General features: G+C 41.0%; 1 protein-coding gene across 3 annotated transcripts in view; it reads left to right on the top strand.

Moving 5' to 3' along the window:
- The window catches only part of CCDC85A (coiled-coil domain containing 85A), a 237,219-nt gene that overhangs the window by 204,903 nt on the left and 15,806 nt on the right, over positions 1-16,510 (top strand). The gene's annotated exons all lie outside the window — the stretch shown is intronic.

The raw sequence follows: 16,510 nt of genomic DNA, 5'->3' as shown, positions 1-16,510 counted from the left end.
CTGGGCTCAGCCAAGAAGCCTGCTTCCGTTTCTAGTTCATCTATTTTTACATTCACTGCGAGATTTCATTGCTCTGACAATTATTTACCCAGCATGAGAACTTCTTGTTATTTTAGCAATTTAAAGGACATTTATACCCTCAAAATAAATGGTTACTCAGGAAAACATGTTTTTCTGCTTATCACTTATATTTTAGTTCAATTACAGTTTTTCATTGCCTCCTTCTCCAGAAATTTCCCAGACCATGCTAGGCTACAGTGAACTCTTCAACTTCTACAATAGGGGGTGGCAGACTACTTTTGTAAAGGGCCAGATAGTAAATATTTTCAGATTTGTGGGTCACCTGCTGTCTGTCACAACTGCTCATGCCTGCCTTTGTCGATGAGAACAGCCAGAGACAATATGCAAATGATGGGTGTCGCTATGTTCTAATAAAACTTTATTTACAAAGCAGGCAGTGGACTAGATTTGGGTCTGGTAGTAGTCTGCTGACCCCTTCTGTAGACTAAGGAGCCCTGGTGACACAGTGGTTAAGAGCTATGGGTGCTAACCAAAAGGTCAGCAGTTCAGCTCCACCAGCCATTCCTTGGGAACTGAAATGGTTTTTTTTTTTTTGTTTTATCAGGGAATAAGGAAAACCATTCTGGCTTAAGAGGAGGTCAGATATCAGTTGACCTCCCTTTTCTCTTATGTAAGGGCATTTCATGAGAGAACATTGGCAGGAATTAAGTGTGTTCTCTATAGGGTCGCTATGAGTCAGAATTGACTCAATGGCAACGAGTTAGGTTTTAGTTAGGTTACATTTCTCAGGTCCTTCACATTACTTTTCTCCTCTCACATGGTCTTTGTCAAATAGGTGGTTTTTAGTCACGTGTGTGTGTTTGTAAAGAAAAGGAGGTGGCTTTTGAGAGGCCGTTTATGCAGGGTCTGTTAATTGGTCATCTGCAGGGTGCTTTGGAAAGAACCCCAAAACTAAACTCACTGCCGTCGAGTTGATTCTGACTCATAGTGACCCTACAGGGTGGCGTAGAACTGCCCCCATCAGGCTTCCAAGTCCGTAAATCTTTATGGTGGATTTACACCAGTGGAGCTGCTGTAGGGTTCAAACTGTGAACCGTTTGGTTAGCAGATGAGTGCTTAACTGCTGTGCCACCAGGGGCTCCTTCTGGAAAGAACAGAAGAAAGCAAAGGCTAGTCACATCTCCAGCATGTATTCTGTGGTTCTGGACCAGACTTGGGAAAAAGTGAGAAGAATCCTTATTTACATGTCATTGTCACTGACCGATTGCCATCTGAGGAGCCTGGGACAGAGGAGAATTTAAAGAGTCAAATGCATCTGCCATGCTTAGGTGGTAACTGATAGCAACCTGGCCATTATCAGCCTCTCTACAGCACATAGTGTTTTCAGAGAGCTTGGCCAAACCAACTCACTGCCATCGAGCCAATTCTGACTTATAGCGACCCTACAGGACAGAGTAGAACTGCCCCATAGAGTTTCCAAGGAGCGCCTGGCAGATTTGAACTGCCGACCTCTTAGTTAGCATCCATAGCACTTAACCACTACGCCACCAGGGTTTCCGAGAGCTTGGCAATCAAGTTTATTAGTCAGCCTTCCCAGCCACCGCATGAAGCTAATTGATAAGCCTCTCCATTTTAGTGTGGAGGACAAGTGCCTTGCTGAGGGTCAGGCAGTTGAGTGGCTTATGGAGCTCATTAGGCTCTGGATCATGTCTCTCTTGAGTTAGCAAAAAAAAACTTTTTACTTTTTTTATTTTATTTTAGGACATCTCTAGCCAGTCTTGAGAAACTGATTGACCTCATTGTTTTTCGCACCAATTCTAATTTTTCGAAGTTTCTTTTTTAAAGTGTTCCGTTCCTAAAGCTTCCCAATGTCACTTCAGTCAACTTTGCAGAACATGGGAACCATGCATTTTAAGGATTAGTGAAGCCCTTTACTTGGTATTGCTCTCAGAATTTTGGCCACTTTCCTCTTGGGTTCTTTACCCAGAAACCAAAAACCAGACCTTTTGCCTTCGAGCTGATTCCTACTCATAGTGACCCTATAGCACAGAGTAGAACTGCCGCATAGGGTTTCCAAGGAGAGCCTGGTGCATTCGAACTGCCGACCTTTTGGTTAGCAGCCATAGCTCTTTACCACTACACCACCAGCGTTTCCTCTTTACCCAAAGACTTCAGGAAAAATTTAACCAGACAGACTTGGTTTGGTGCATTAGGTGTGGCCAAATTACATATGGAGGGATGAGGTGGGTCTTTTCCTTTTGGTCACCTATGCTACCTTTTGTCCTCAGGAGCTCTTATAAGCTAGACGGAGGCAGTGACCTTGCTATTTGGAATGAGAAATGCTGTTGGTATTTATTGCTGGCTTTACTGGTGGGTGATTTGTGAGCTTCCACTGCTTTTCTTAATACAACCAAAATAGCCCATAACAAAGAGGGAATAGAATTCTCACAGATTATGGTCATAGGTCATGGAAAGCTGATGTCTCATATTGGCCATTCATTTGGTTGTTTACCCATTGAATTATTTTATGAGCCTCTCTGATAGACAGAAACTGTTTCAGGCAGTGGAAAGACAGCCTTGAGTAAGAAAGTCCCTGACCATGGCCTAGGTTAGTAGAGGTGTTATTTTTAAAACCCATAAATATGTATTATCCGGAAGCAGTCATCAATATGAAGAAAATAGAAGCAGCGTACAGATTAGAGAATGACAGGGGTGAGACAGTATTTTATTTTTTATATTTTTTTAAATTTTTATTGTGCTTTAAGTGAAAGTTTACAAGTCAAGTCAGTCTCTCATACAAAACCTTGTATACACCTTGCTATGTACTCCTAGTTGCTCTCGCCATAATGAGACAGCACACTCCTTCCCACCCTCTATTTTCGTGTCCACTCAGCCTGAGACAGTATTTTAGATGGAGTTAGAGTAGTTGTCTCCAAGGAAGTGACACCTGAAGAGACCTGAAGGAGTATGGCATGGAAAAAAGAGTATTCCAGGAAGCGGGGACAGTAAGGATAAAAGCGGTAGACAGGAATGAGCAAGGCATGCTTGAAGAAACAGGAGCAAGATGAGTGTGGCTGAGATGGAGATCGACAGGAAATGAGGTCAGAGAACAGACCTGTACAGGTGGGGAACAGACCTGTAGGGCACGTCCATTGAGGCATATTTGGGTTTTGGTTTGAGTTGATGGAAAGTCATTGAAGGAATTGGGCAAGTGTGGGGTATCTTGTGATTTACATTTTTACAAGGCCAGTCTCAATGTTGGGTGGAGGCCAGGCTGAATGGAGTAGAGGCAGGGACATGAGGACACTCGTTAGGGAGCTGGTTCAGTAGTCTAAGAGAGATGATGGGGACTTGAACTAAACGCTTGGGTGGAGATAGTGAGAGGAGCTTGGGCTCATGATGTATTTTGAAGGCAGAGTTGAGAGTGCTTAACAACAGGTTGAATGGAGAGTATAAGGGTAAGAGACCACATATATGGTTTCATAGATTAGTCCCTCACCACTCCAGGAGGCACTATTTACACAGTCTGTGCAGTAAATGACCACCCAGCAGTGGTGAGTGTGGCAGCCCCGGGAAGGATCAAGGATGACTTCCTTTATATAAAGGAACCATATGATTGGTGAGATTTCTCTAAGATAATCGTATGATTACCGAAAATGGGAAGATTAGGAGGAATAGGTGGAAAAGTACAGGAGAATTAAATTGTATTTTGGGCATGGTACATTTGAGAAGTTGGCCATCTCAGAGAAGATGTCCCGTACAGAGCTGGATATACAGGTCGTTCCTGACTTAGGAAGGGGTACCATTCCGGGAACTCTGTCGTAAGTTGGTTCTGATGTAAGTTGAACACCTTTTTTTAAGTTTTCGTTTTTATTGCCTTTTATTATCAGTATTTTTATGAATCTGATCTTTGAACATCTGCAAGTGAACATCTGAGAATGGTAACATTAGCATATTACGGGCTGCACCATTACACCAAAACCAAACCCACTGCTGTCGAGTCGATTCCGACTCATAGCGACCCTATACGACAGAGTAGAACTGCCCCATAGAGTTTCCAAGGAGCGCCTGGTGGATTCGAACTGCTGACCTTTTGGTTAGCAGCCATAGCACTTAACCACTACATCACCAGCATTATATTACTAAAGATGTACCCCCAAAAAACACCCAGTCATAAGTGCAGCTTGTCGTAACTCGAACATATCATAAGTTGGGGACTACCTTTATATGTATCTATATGTCTGGAACTGTGGGGAGAGCTCAGGGCTGGAGATAAAAATTTGGAAGAATTCAGTATATATGTTTATAGCCATAGGCTGAATGAGAATTTCTTGCAAATGAGTGTTGTGACTAAAAAGAGAAAAAAAAAAAGAAGAGATATGTAAATTTTGTCCTGGGGCACTCTAAGATTGAGAAATAAGAAAGGAGAGAGGAAACAGCCCTGCAGACTGAGGAGAGACACAGCTAGCTTTGTTATCCTCCCAGAATTATGATTTTTTTAACTTCCTTTGTGGACTAACTCTGCAAAGTTGCTTTATGTTTTGTGTTGTTTTGTGTTAACTCTCTGGTAGATCCTAGACTTAGCTTTTTTAATATTATTCACTTAAATGAGCATATCTAGTTTGAATACAAAATCTTGTTTTCTGTCATAAATTCTTTTGCAAGAAGGCAAACCAAAACCAAACCTGTTGCCATTCATTGAGTGGATTTCGACTTATAGAGAGTCTATAGAACAGAGGAGAACTGCCCCATAGGGTTTCCAGAGAGCGGCTGCTGGACTTTTTGGTTAGCACCACCAGGGCTCCAGAAGACAGGGTGCAAATAAACCCATTTTTAATAGCATATTTTCTTCTTCCCTAATAAGAGCTGTGTGTGGAAATAAGAGCTCATACTTCCATGATGCGTCCTTTTGTCCTCATGATGTTCTCTCTGATGACAGATTTCTTTTTTCTCTGCTGGCAACTTTATTACTGTCAAGCACCCAGAAGCTACGCTACCTAGATTCATTTGGGCGGCTCTCGTTTTTGTAAACCTTTCAGCATGTGATCACTGTAGATGCTCCAAGATGAAGTTGCCAGCAGATGGCTTGGGTGGAACTCAGTCTAACTATTAACATGCATCCTAAAGAAGTAGCTGCCCTTGTGTGAAGCTGACTTTGGCTGCTCTGTAGGGCTCTCTCTGGCCTCAGTCTACCCACTTTGTGCAGAAGCTTTGTGTACTGGAAGACTCATTGAAGAAACTTAAGACCCTCAAAGTTTCCAAAGCCAGGGCAGCAAACACCACCTCACAGTGTAATATTTCTTAGTCAACTCAACAAGTATTGCTTTTAAATAGCTGTTTAGTTCCTGGGGCTCTAGTTCTTTGCATGTCTTCCACTGGGCTCCGATGGCATGCTGAGGTGTTCAATACAGTCATTAATCGACTTTGTTCTGTAAGCCAAATGCAGTGTTAATTAGCATAGGTTTTTCTGTTGCCTTCATGCTGGCAACTCCATTCCACACCTCAACTCTTTCTATTCTACTGGCACCCCTGTTGCCCCCCTCCCTTTAATAAGTCCAAAGCCTAAAATTATTCACATATGTTCCTTTCAGCAATCAATGCCATAAGTTTTCACCATATAATGTCAACCTGATTAAAAAGCAGTTTAGGTGTATCTTCTTTTTTTCTACCAATTTCAGTGTTCTCTTGTTGGGGTTGCATGGTTGATAAAAGACAAATGTTAAGCACATAAACTACTAATTACCTAGAGGCAGAATGTACGTAAATCCCGTTGTCCACATTTTCTACTTACAGTTTAACAGCTATTTTTTTTTACCAGGCCTTCATCGTTATTCCTTATCCATTGTCAGTCTGGCTACAGAGACTTGTATTTGCTGTCTTAGCACTTTCAAGACATTAATTCTTTTCTTCCTGGGATTTGCCCCCTCTAGTTCTTGGGAAAAGACATCCTACTAACCTCCTGTAATTACTTTCACTTATTTATTTCTTTCTTTCTGGGAAATGTATTTATAGATCTGCAAGTTTCACCTGAGGTAGCAGATATTCCAAAATTATTTTCTTTTCCTTTCAGGAACATTTTTTCATTTGATCAGGTATCACTAATCATACAGTGATCCTTGCATGAAGTTAAACTCATTTCAAATTTAAATATATTGCAAAATCCATCTACTTGTCGGAAGAAAACCTTTTTGGGGGAATCTGTGTGAAAGAATGCTTCAGGGCTTTATATGGTTAAGTATTTCTTTGATCTTGATTAAAAAAAAAAATCTGATGAAGGAGTTAAGTGTATTTCTTTCCCTGGCATTTCATATTCTGGCTAATGGCATGACTGTTTACCTGGTGACCCAACCAGGAAGTTGAGAGCCGTCTTGGATTCTCCTGTTGATCTCACTGCCTGCATTCAGCTAAACCTTAAGGTTCACAGGGCCCTGTCCCTTACGCCAGCAGTATCCTCCTTTTCGCTTCTTGTGCAATCACCTAGTTTTAGGTCACGAATAATTATTTTTCACTTTAACGTCTCAGTTACTCTCCTAATTGGACTCCACCCCAGCTAGTCTTGCCCTCTCCAAATCATTCTCCATGTTATTACTAGATCGATCTATAAAACACAAATCAGGTCCCCTCTTACAGCCCATGCCGCAGCAGAGCATAGACTGTGGTTCCTTCATACGGCATAGAAAGTTCTCCATGATCTGACTTCTGCCTGTCATGGCAGTCTCCACTCTTGCTACTCCATGCCTTACATCCTGGGCTCACATTATTCTGAACTATTTCTGGTTCCTGAACATAACATTGCTCTTAGATTTCAGGTTCTTTGAACCAAAGCTCCTTTTTCCTCCAGTTGACCAAGTACCAAGTGAATTCGGTCATGATTTAATGCCAGCCTTCACTTTCTTGGTGAAGTCTTCCCTGGACATGTATAGCTTGATGACAACTTGATTACCGTCTCTACTATAACTCCACAGACCTCGATTTTAGCCAATTTTTGAAGTAATAAATAAGGGGTGAGTGAATAAATATTACTTTCTGGGTTTCCTTAGGAAACCCTGGTGATGTAGTGGTTAAGTGCTCTGGCTGTTAACCAAAAGGCTGGCAGTTCGAATCCACCAGGTGCTCCTTGGAAACTCTATGGGGCAGTTCTACTCTGTCCTATAGGGTTGCTGTGAGTCGGAATCGACTCGACGGCAATTGGTTTTTGGTTTGGGTTTCCTTAAATGAGAATACCTAGAAACACATAGATTAGCCTCCACTTAATGAGGTTCAGGATAATATCCCTTTTGATAATATTTTTTTATTTTCACCACTGGATGATATATGGTGATTTTGATAACAGAGTGGTTTTGATGGGAATCAGCATCTACTTTGGCTGTTTCAGTCATAAAGTCCATTTCTACTTTTGATCTGCTGGTGATCCCTAGTGATTGTTTCATGGTGTTTACCATATTTGGCCCTCACTGTAGTTTTAGGTGGCTTAGTGGTTAAGAGCTACAGCGAGCTATGGCTGCCAAGCAAAAGGTAAGCTGTTTGAATATACCAGCTGCTCCTTGGAAAACTAGGGGGCAGTTTTACTCTGTTCTGTAGGGTCACTATGAGTCAGAATGGACTTGATGGCAATGGGTTTATAGCTTTAGGAACAGGTGGAGGTGATTCAGAATATTCAGGATAAATTTATTTTGCTCTAATAATAGCAACTGGCTAATGAGAGAAAAAATAATGGTATTCATTTGGCAAAATGATCCATCTGAGACATGTCACTTAGTTGTGGTCGTGTTAGCTTTTTACAAGTATGCTTTAGTTACTTAACACACAGCGTTGTCATTGTTAGGTGCCGTTGAGTCAGCTCCGACTCATAGCGACCCTATGTACAACAATGCAACACTGTCCGGTCCCGCGCCATCCCCACAGTCATTGCTATGTTTGAGCCCATTGTTGCAGCCACTGTGTCAGTCCATCTCGTTGAGGGTCTTCTTCTTTTTCACTGACTGCCTGCTTTACCAAGCATGGTGTCCTTCTCCAGGGACTGGTCCATCCTGACAACACATCCAAAGTATGTGAGATGAAGTCTTGCCATCCTTGCTTCTAAGGAGCATTCTTGCTGTACTTCTTCCCAGACAGATTGGTTCAACACATAGTTGAGTATCTATTAATTACCAAGTCCATAGGCAGACAAGTAAGGCATTCACCCAACTCTGTTTGAGATGATAGAGAAAAAGCCACAGTCTCACGCATGGATTTGACCACCCATTAAGATGTTCAGTCAACCTTTATTGAGCTCCTCTCATGTGCACATAGGGTGCTAGGCACCATGGTTGTAGAGATAAGGAAAGTCATGAGCAGTGGTCTCAGAGAGCTCCAAGATATGGAAAATATTACAGAGAAATGTGATAGGATTTAAAATTGAGGTATGAACAGGATTCTTGCCAGTCTACATCAAGGTGGCCAAGGTAGTAATTACACTCATCTCTTAAATGATGAAAGTAACGTTTTCATGGTCATGCCATCTTCATCAACAGAGTCAGGATTGAATTCTAAGTTTTTCATACACCTATGCCAGGATCTTTTCCCTTTCTTCTGCACTTTAGAAATGAAACATCTTTTAATTTAATAAACCCTCCCCCCCAAAAAAACGAAACCTAGTGCCGTCGAGTCGATTCTGACTCATAGTGACCCTATAGGACAGAGTAGAACTGCCCCATAGAGTTTCCAAGGAGCACCTGGCGGATTCGAACTGCCGACCCTTTGGTTAGTAGCCGTAGCACTTAACTACTAATTTAATAAAGCAAACTTAAAACTTAAACCATATGATTAAATTCAGGTCTCGGGCTTTAGGTACTCTTGTTTAAATGATGTCTCTGGGTAGTGTGAATGGTTAAGTACTCTGCTGCTAACTGAAAGATTGGAGGTTCGAGTCCACCCAGAGGCACCTCAGAAGAAAGCAGCCACTGAAAGCCCTGTGGGGCACAGTTCTACTCTGGTACACATGGGGTCGCCGTGAGTCAGAGTGGACTGGGCAGCAACTAGGTATCGTTTAAACATCAAGAAATGGAGTTGAGATTGAGGAAGCATCAAAGCGAGTGATAACCTCACTTTTTTTTGTTCTTCCTTTGCTGAAGTTAGCCTAGCGAATTCAACCTTCTCAAAGGTGGACAACCTACCTTATTTTATTAAGTGTAGGCTTCAGAACCTCTCAGAAATCACCTGAAAGAGGTAGCATTCATATGATGTAGAAATATCAATACATATAACAATGCTTTGAAGTTTTCTGCAACTCAAGATTTTGTGAAAATAGAAGCAGGATTAGTTGGCCGTAGCTCAATTCACGTTATCGTGAGTCCTATGTATATTTTTTATATATTATTAGGACTAATACAACAAAAAATAAATGATATGTAATGCATTGTGACAAATGTATAATTTTCTTCAGTTTAACGAAAACATTAAAAATTTACTTTGTATAAGCATTACATTATTTATCTGTGGGACAACATAGCAAAGGGGTCCTGGTGGTGCAGTGGTTAAGCGCTCAGTTGCTAACCAAAAGGTCGTTGGTTCGAACCCACCAGCCATTCCGTGGGAGAAAGATTTAGCAGTCTGCTTTTATAAAGATTACAGCCTTGGAATCCCAATGGGGCAGTTCTGCTCTGTCCTGTAGGGTTGCTATGAGTCGGGACTGACTCAACGGCAATGGGATGGGATACCCTAGTGGTTAAGGCAGCAGGTCTGGGGCTAGACTGCTCAGATTCAAATTCTGGCTGTTCCTCTTATTCCTTGTGTGAAGCTACACAAGTTGGTTGGCCTCTCTGCCAGAGTTTCCTCTTCTGTAAAATGGGATGATAACAATGACTATCTCATAGAGTTATTGTCAGGATTAAAATCGTTATGGGCACACACGCCCACGAGAAAGGAAAGAGAATCCCAGATCACATTTAAGCCCTTTTTGTTTGATTGTTTCCCTTCGCTTAGCTTTCCGAATCTCCATGGTGAATAATGATTTATGCAGGAATGAGAAATGAGGAAGATGCATTCACTTATTTTGCTATCTCTGCAGAAGCTGGGACAAGGAAAGCATAGGATCCAGAAAAGTATCAATGGAACTCAAACCCAAAGAGCAGAAAGTTAGGCCAGGAGATAGACAATTGTATTTAACTCCAACCATGTATAGCATAATTTACATACTGTTCCCAAGTGAGTTGTCAGTGATTCTCAACAAACCCTTTGGGTGACTATGTAAAATCCTAGATTACAAAATCTTTGAGTTATTGTTGTAGATTCAGACCTTACGTAACAGTTACAGCCACCATTTTGTGCCTGGAGTAAACCTGTTGCCGTGGAGTCAATTCCGACTCTTAGCGACCCTATAGTCAGAGTAGGGCTTCCAAGGAGCGGCTGGTGGATTCGAACTGCTGACCTTTTGGTTGGCAGCTGTGGCTCTTAACCATTGCGCCACCAGGGCTCCATGCCTAGAGCAGAGAAAGTCAAATGAACACAGAGCTGATGTGCAGCTGTGTGCACTGGTTCATCTGTATCAGCTATTTACGGCCTTCTGTTCTTAGCTCCCAATACCTTTGTGGCCATTTCAACCAACCTGATTCTTCCCCGTTCCTCCGTGTAGCTCAAGAGCTAAAGAATGAGAATACACAGCACAGCAGGGCCCCAAAGCAAAGAAGAGGGCTGTTATGGGGTGTAAGTTATTGAGAACAGCACTGGGCCCACACTTGGTGTCTCATTTAACACATAGTTTTTTTTAGGAGTACATATTAAAAAAAAAAAAAAAGGAGTACAAATTAAAAAATGGATTACATATTAGCTATTCTTAATCGCCATTTAACCAATAGCCCTTAGGATAATCCTCACACGTAGAATAGGTTCATGATTGACAGCTGTTTTGACTAAGACATGCCCTATCAGAATCTTCTGCCCTTATGAGGAGACAAACACTTAAATAGCCTAAACGCTTAGCCACCTGTGAAGGAGAGAATGGCCTCTGTCTGTCCCAGATTTCTGTCTGATCCCCTTCTGCATGTCACATGGTGGAATTACTGACACTGAAATGTGTCTTCATGTGTCAGGACCCTGGTTTCTATTTTCTGGCAATGGTTAGCCTTCCCTAATATGACCGCTCACAGTTAAGTGCAGAACCTTTTAGCCGTTGTATTGCTAAGCAAGCTTTATTTTCTTCCATAATTTCCATAAAGCACCTTCTGTCAGTTTTGTTCTCTCAGCAGAACCGGAGTCTCGGTTTTCAAGGTGCAGCAGCGTGCTGGATCTGTCTCCTCTGGGAACGCTCTGTTCTTTGGACCACTGCCCCCGAGTCCCGCCCTTTCTGTTTTCTTCCTGCTAGAGTTGTTGTTGTGGAAATGTTTCGGGTATTGCTAATTCCACGCCTTTCGTTAGAAGAGCCATTTCCTGTTTGGAGGTGGAAACATGGATGTCTTTGTACTTAGATCACTTGAGGGCTAAAGTTGAGGGGGTTTCCTTTTAATCATTGCACGCTCCAGGTCTTCTGGGTGACATTTTTCATATGCAAAACCTGCTACTGAGCTGTGACCAGAAATTTTGCAGTTTTTCAACATAGTTCTGTTTGCATTAATCAAGGTTTCTCCATCTCAGCACTGTTTGTGTTTGGGGCCAGATGATTCGTCGTTGTGGGGGACTGTTGGTGTTTGGGGCCAGATGATTCGTCGTTGTGGGGGACTACCCTATCTATGCCTTGGAGGATGTTTAGCAGCATGCCTGGCCTCTACCCACTGGATGCTGGTGGCACCTTCCCAGTTTTAACTAAAAATGTCTGCAGATATTACCAAATGTCCACACCCTGGGGGGCCCCAATCATTTCCCAGTTGAGAACTGCTGCTCTAAATAATAAATATGTGAAAGCAGATTGACAAGCAAGTTATGAATGCTGCTGACAAGCAAAGCAGAAGCATTCGTGATGATGACAGCAGATACTTCGTGTAGGTCAGGCACTAGTCTAAAACCTCTTTTCCTGTAAGTTACCAGCCCCATAGAATACAGGGCCATTGCACCATTTTTTACCCCCATTTTATAGAAGAGGAAACTGAGGCACAAAGAATTCACTGAACTTTTCCAGAAGCATGCAGCTGGTAAGTGTCAGATCAACAGTCTGACCCCAAGCAGTGCAACCCAGGAGTCTATGGTTTGAACTCACTGTGCTTCTCTTTGAACAAAATTCATTGCAATAAATATCTACATGGCCCGTCAGGGCGTCTTGGGTCTGGCAGGTGCTTGGTAAATGCTTTTTAAGTGAATAAATTAATGAATACCTATAAATCCAGGGAACTAGTTAAGATTTTAAATGTGTAGTGAATGGGTTTTTTATTTAAATTAAATAAAAAATCTACCGTCCTTTGAATGTAATCAACCGGATATTGTCATTGGAGCAAGAAGAGACTCAGCATTTCTCAGCCTGTTCACAGGAATCTTTTGGAAAGGGTTTGCCAGGGTGACCTTTGAAGTCTCTTCTAACCCAAGCTTCTGTTTGTTGGCTAGTGAAGTTCTACAGCAAGTCAGAATGAAGATTGGCCAAACTGAGCAAAGTATTCTTTTCCTTATGAAATTAAGCAAAACATCTCCTCTTGCCCTATAATAAGGAAATATTGTGAATTCATCCGTCCTTCTAAACTAAGTATCAAATACTTTCTGATGCTATTTAAGTGAGAAACCTGTGTTTTATAGGATGCTACAATAATATTTTTTTGAATGCAATTCTAGATAAAATCAAATTTGTGTGTATATGCATTCAATATGTACATTCTTTCTTGATATATATATATATAAACTCCCCTCTCTCCTTCTCCTCCCCCCCCCCAAAAAAAAACCATTGCTGTTGGGTGGATTCTGACTCTAGCGACCCTATAGGATCAAGTGGAACTGCCTCACAGGGTTTCCAAGGAGTGGCTGGTGCCTTTGAACTGTAGACTGTTTTGGTTCACAGCCGAGCTCTTAACCACGTAGGCACCAGGGTTCCTTGTACATATATATATATATATATATACTTTTTACAGTACATTCACCTTCCGTTATTCTAGGGTAGAAGATAACACTTCTTTCAGGACACGTTTTCTTTTTTTTTTTTTGAATTATTTTCCTTGACTTCATCAGTATATGAAACATTGTAAAAGGGCTTTTCTATAAAGTTTATATTTTATATAATTTTCTCCATTGCAGGGACCGCAAATCAAACTGAGTGATTTGTTGTTGTCAAGTGCCATCGAGTCCGTTCTGTGTACAACAGAAGGAAACGCTGCTTGGTCCTGCGCCACCTTCACAACCGTTGCTATATTTGAGCCCATTCTTATAGCCACTGTGTCAGTCCATCTCCTTGAGAGTCTTCCTCCTTTCATTGACCCTCTATTTCACCAAGCATGATGTCCTTCTGCAGGGACTGGTCCCTACTGGTAACATGTCCAAAGTATGTGAGGCAAAGCGTCCCCCTCCTTGCTTCTAGGGAGCATTCTGGCTGTACTACTTCTAAGACAGATTTGTTCGTTCTTCTGGCCAAAAACCAACAAACCAAATCTGTGGCCAATGACTCATAGTGACCCTATAGAACAGAGTAGAACAGCCCCATAGGTTTCTGAGGAGCAGCTGGTGGATTCCAGCTGCTGACTTTTTTGTTAGTAGCCAAGCTCTTAACTACTTTGCCACCAGGACTCCATTCTTCGGGCAGCCCAGGGTATATCCCTATATCTGTGGTTATAATCCCATTTGGGAATGGGTTTTCTTTGTTAAGACTGTGTAGGGTATGTTGTAAGCCAATCACCTTTGAGATATAAAAAAAAGCATATTAGGCACAAAGAAGCAAGCAGAGATGGAGGACAATAGATATCACGTCCCATGAAGATCACCCAGGAGCCAAGGAACAGAAGCTGAAAAAAACAGGGACCTTTCCCCAGAGCTGAAGGGAAAGAAAGCCTTCCCCTAGGAGCCACCGCCCTGAATTCAGACTTCTAGCCTCCTAAACTGTGAGAAAATAAATACCTGTTTGTTAAAGCCGCCCACTTGGGGTAGTGCTGTTATGGCAGCACTCAATAACTAAGACAATACTTATTACACAGTCATGCTTCTTTTCTGAAATCTGGGTGAATCCATGAGCCATTATTGTTCCTCACAGAAAAACATTAAAGAGAAGTTCAACATTATATGTTATCTAAAATACATGAATAGCAAAGATAATCAGTTGGTGAAGAATATAGGAAATACCAGGGACTGTTCTCCTGGCAGCCCCTGGTGTGTTCAGTATTCTCCGGCAAGTGCTTATCCTTTTGCTATTTACCTCAGTCACAGCCTTGAAGCCAAGCATTTCTTCACTATTAGCAGTTAGGGTGGACCTTCTGTTGTCTCAAATAATTTAAGGGTTGCGCTATGCACCTGTGTATGAAGTGGCTGATCAGAACCCAGATCTCCATGGGAATGGTGGGGAATGAACCGTTTAGGTATTCTATTTTATAAATTTGAAATTTGAAAAAAAAAAGCATAACAGAATTCCTCAGCAAATAGAAAGTGACCTTCTTAAGATTGTTGGGGATTGTTCTTCCGATTGATACTCAGAACCTGAATTTGTGCATTTGGACCTCTGAGATGGGCCAGAAACAACTCTGACACCCGAGATACTGCAGTCTTCTTGTTTGTGTTACAAGCCATCTTCAGAAAACACCATGATTGATGATTGCAGAGCTGGCGAAGGGCTAAACCTTCATTATATACGAATACCGTTCAGATAGAGTTTACTTGAAGGTCAGAGATAATGGCTGGTCCGGAACACTCAACATTTTCCCAGGTACCTGGATTAAAAAAAAGAAAATGCTGCTGACGTGAGTAGAAAATCGGTAATACTGATTCTGAAAAAGAATTTTTCTTTTAAAATGGTTAATGTCTTTGAGCAGTTTATTCTTCCAGAAATTATCCGGACTGTATATGTTGCCCCATCTTATGAGGCCAGTAACAGTCTATAATATGATATGTGTTTAGTATATTTTTAAAAACCTTCTATATGATGCTTATTTCTAGTTGTATCTACCTTCTGAAAGTGGGAAAATACTGTGCGTTCTCTAAATATAGATAAATGACTACTCTTTCCAGCAGGCTTCTCAGTAGTTACAGCTGCTGCCTTAGATTTCATGGGTGTGGTAAAAGCTTTGGTACAGTGGACAGGCATTGGGATTTATCCTCAGACGCATTGACAGAAAATGGAAGTAGGGATGCCTGTGTTTTCCAAGGTTGTTTTAAGTAATTATAAAATTAACTGTCAAATTTGTATTACTCGTTAATGATCAGCTCCTAAATAGAACTCTGCAGATTGGGGTGGGAGGTGAATTTTAAGCCATCAACCATAGTATAAATTGTTGGACATAAGTTTGTTTTTTTTTTTTTTTTGGATGTTGGAAATAAATAAGAGAAGACATTGCCACATGAAATAATTGCCAGAAAATCAATGTGCAAATCAAGGTTTTTAAGTTGAAATTATTCTTATGGCCTAAGTGTAAATATATAATTTACTCTGTTTTATGTAAGCAGTAGAGTATATGCGACTTCCTTGTTTGATAGCTGACTGGTGCTGATTTCATAGGTTCCGAAGAGAGTTTTTTGAGTACCAACCACTGATCAGCATTGCTCCTCTTTGCTTCCTTAAGACCACGGTACATTTTCTTTATCGTTCAGCCTGCAAAAGTTAGAGAACAGTGAAAATAAGACAAGTACTCTTAGCACTGGAAACCCTGGTGGCACAGTGGTTAAGAGCTCCGGGCTGCTAATCAAAGGGTGAGCAATTCGAATCCACCAGGCGCTCCTTGGAAACCCTATGGGGCGGTTCTACTCTGTCCTATAGGCTTGTTAGAGTCGAAATCGACTCGACAGCAATTTTTTTTTTTTTTTTAATTAGCAATAGGGCACACGCTTCCAGAGAAGATAAAGTGATGAGAACTAAAATATTATATTCTGATGTTAGTCTCCTAAAAATAACCTCAACATTTAGATAATAGAACTTTTAGACCATTTCATGATTTTTTTCATAAATATCTTTTTAATTTTCTTGTTTGTTGGACATAAGTATTTTTTTTATCTTCTTATATCTTTAACAATTTTTTTTTTTTTTAATATCTTTAACTATTCTTAGTTAAAGGTCTCCAGTGGCAGGAAGGGAGAGAAAATAATATTCAAATGAGTTCATTTTGCTTCTGATCACTTTTAATAGAATTAAACAGTTTGGTCATGGCAAAAGTTGAAAGTTAGGGAAGTTTTTTTTTTGTAATTCTATTTATTTTGGTTATGTGATATCTCTAGTGTCAGTGAGTACAAAATTTGAGAGTTAATGGATTAATAGAAAGCTTGATAATTATGTCTGTATTCTCTGTAGGATACTTATTTTAATGCAATGCTGGCTCTTAGCTCATTACCACGCTCTTCAACGTGCAGATATTTTGCTGAGAACTTGAAGCAGTATTTATTTGAGTGTTATTGACTGTATCTA

This window comes from Loxodonta africana, chromosome 26 (genome assembly GCF_030014295.1).
Source record: "Loxodonta africana isolate mLoxAfr1 chromosome 26, mLoxAfr1.hap2, whole genome shotgun sequence".
NCBI lineage: Eukaryota > Metazoa > Chordata > Mammalia > Proboscidea > Elephantidae > Loxodonta > Loxodonta africana.
This window is presented reverse-complemented; position numbering and strand designations above follow the sequence as displayed.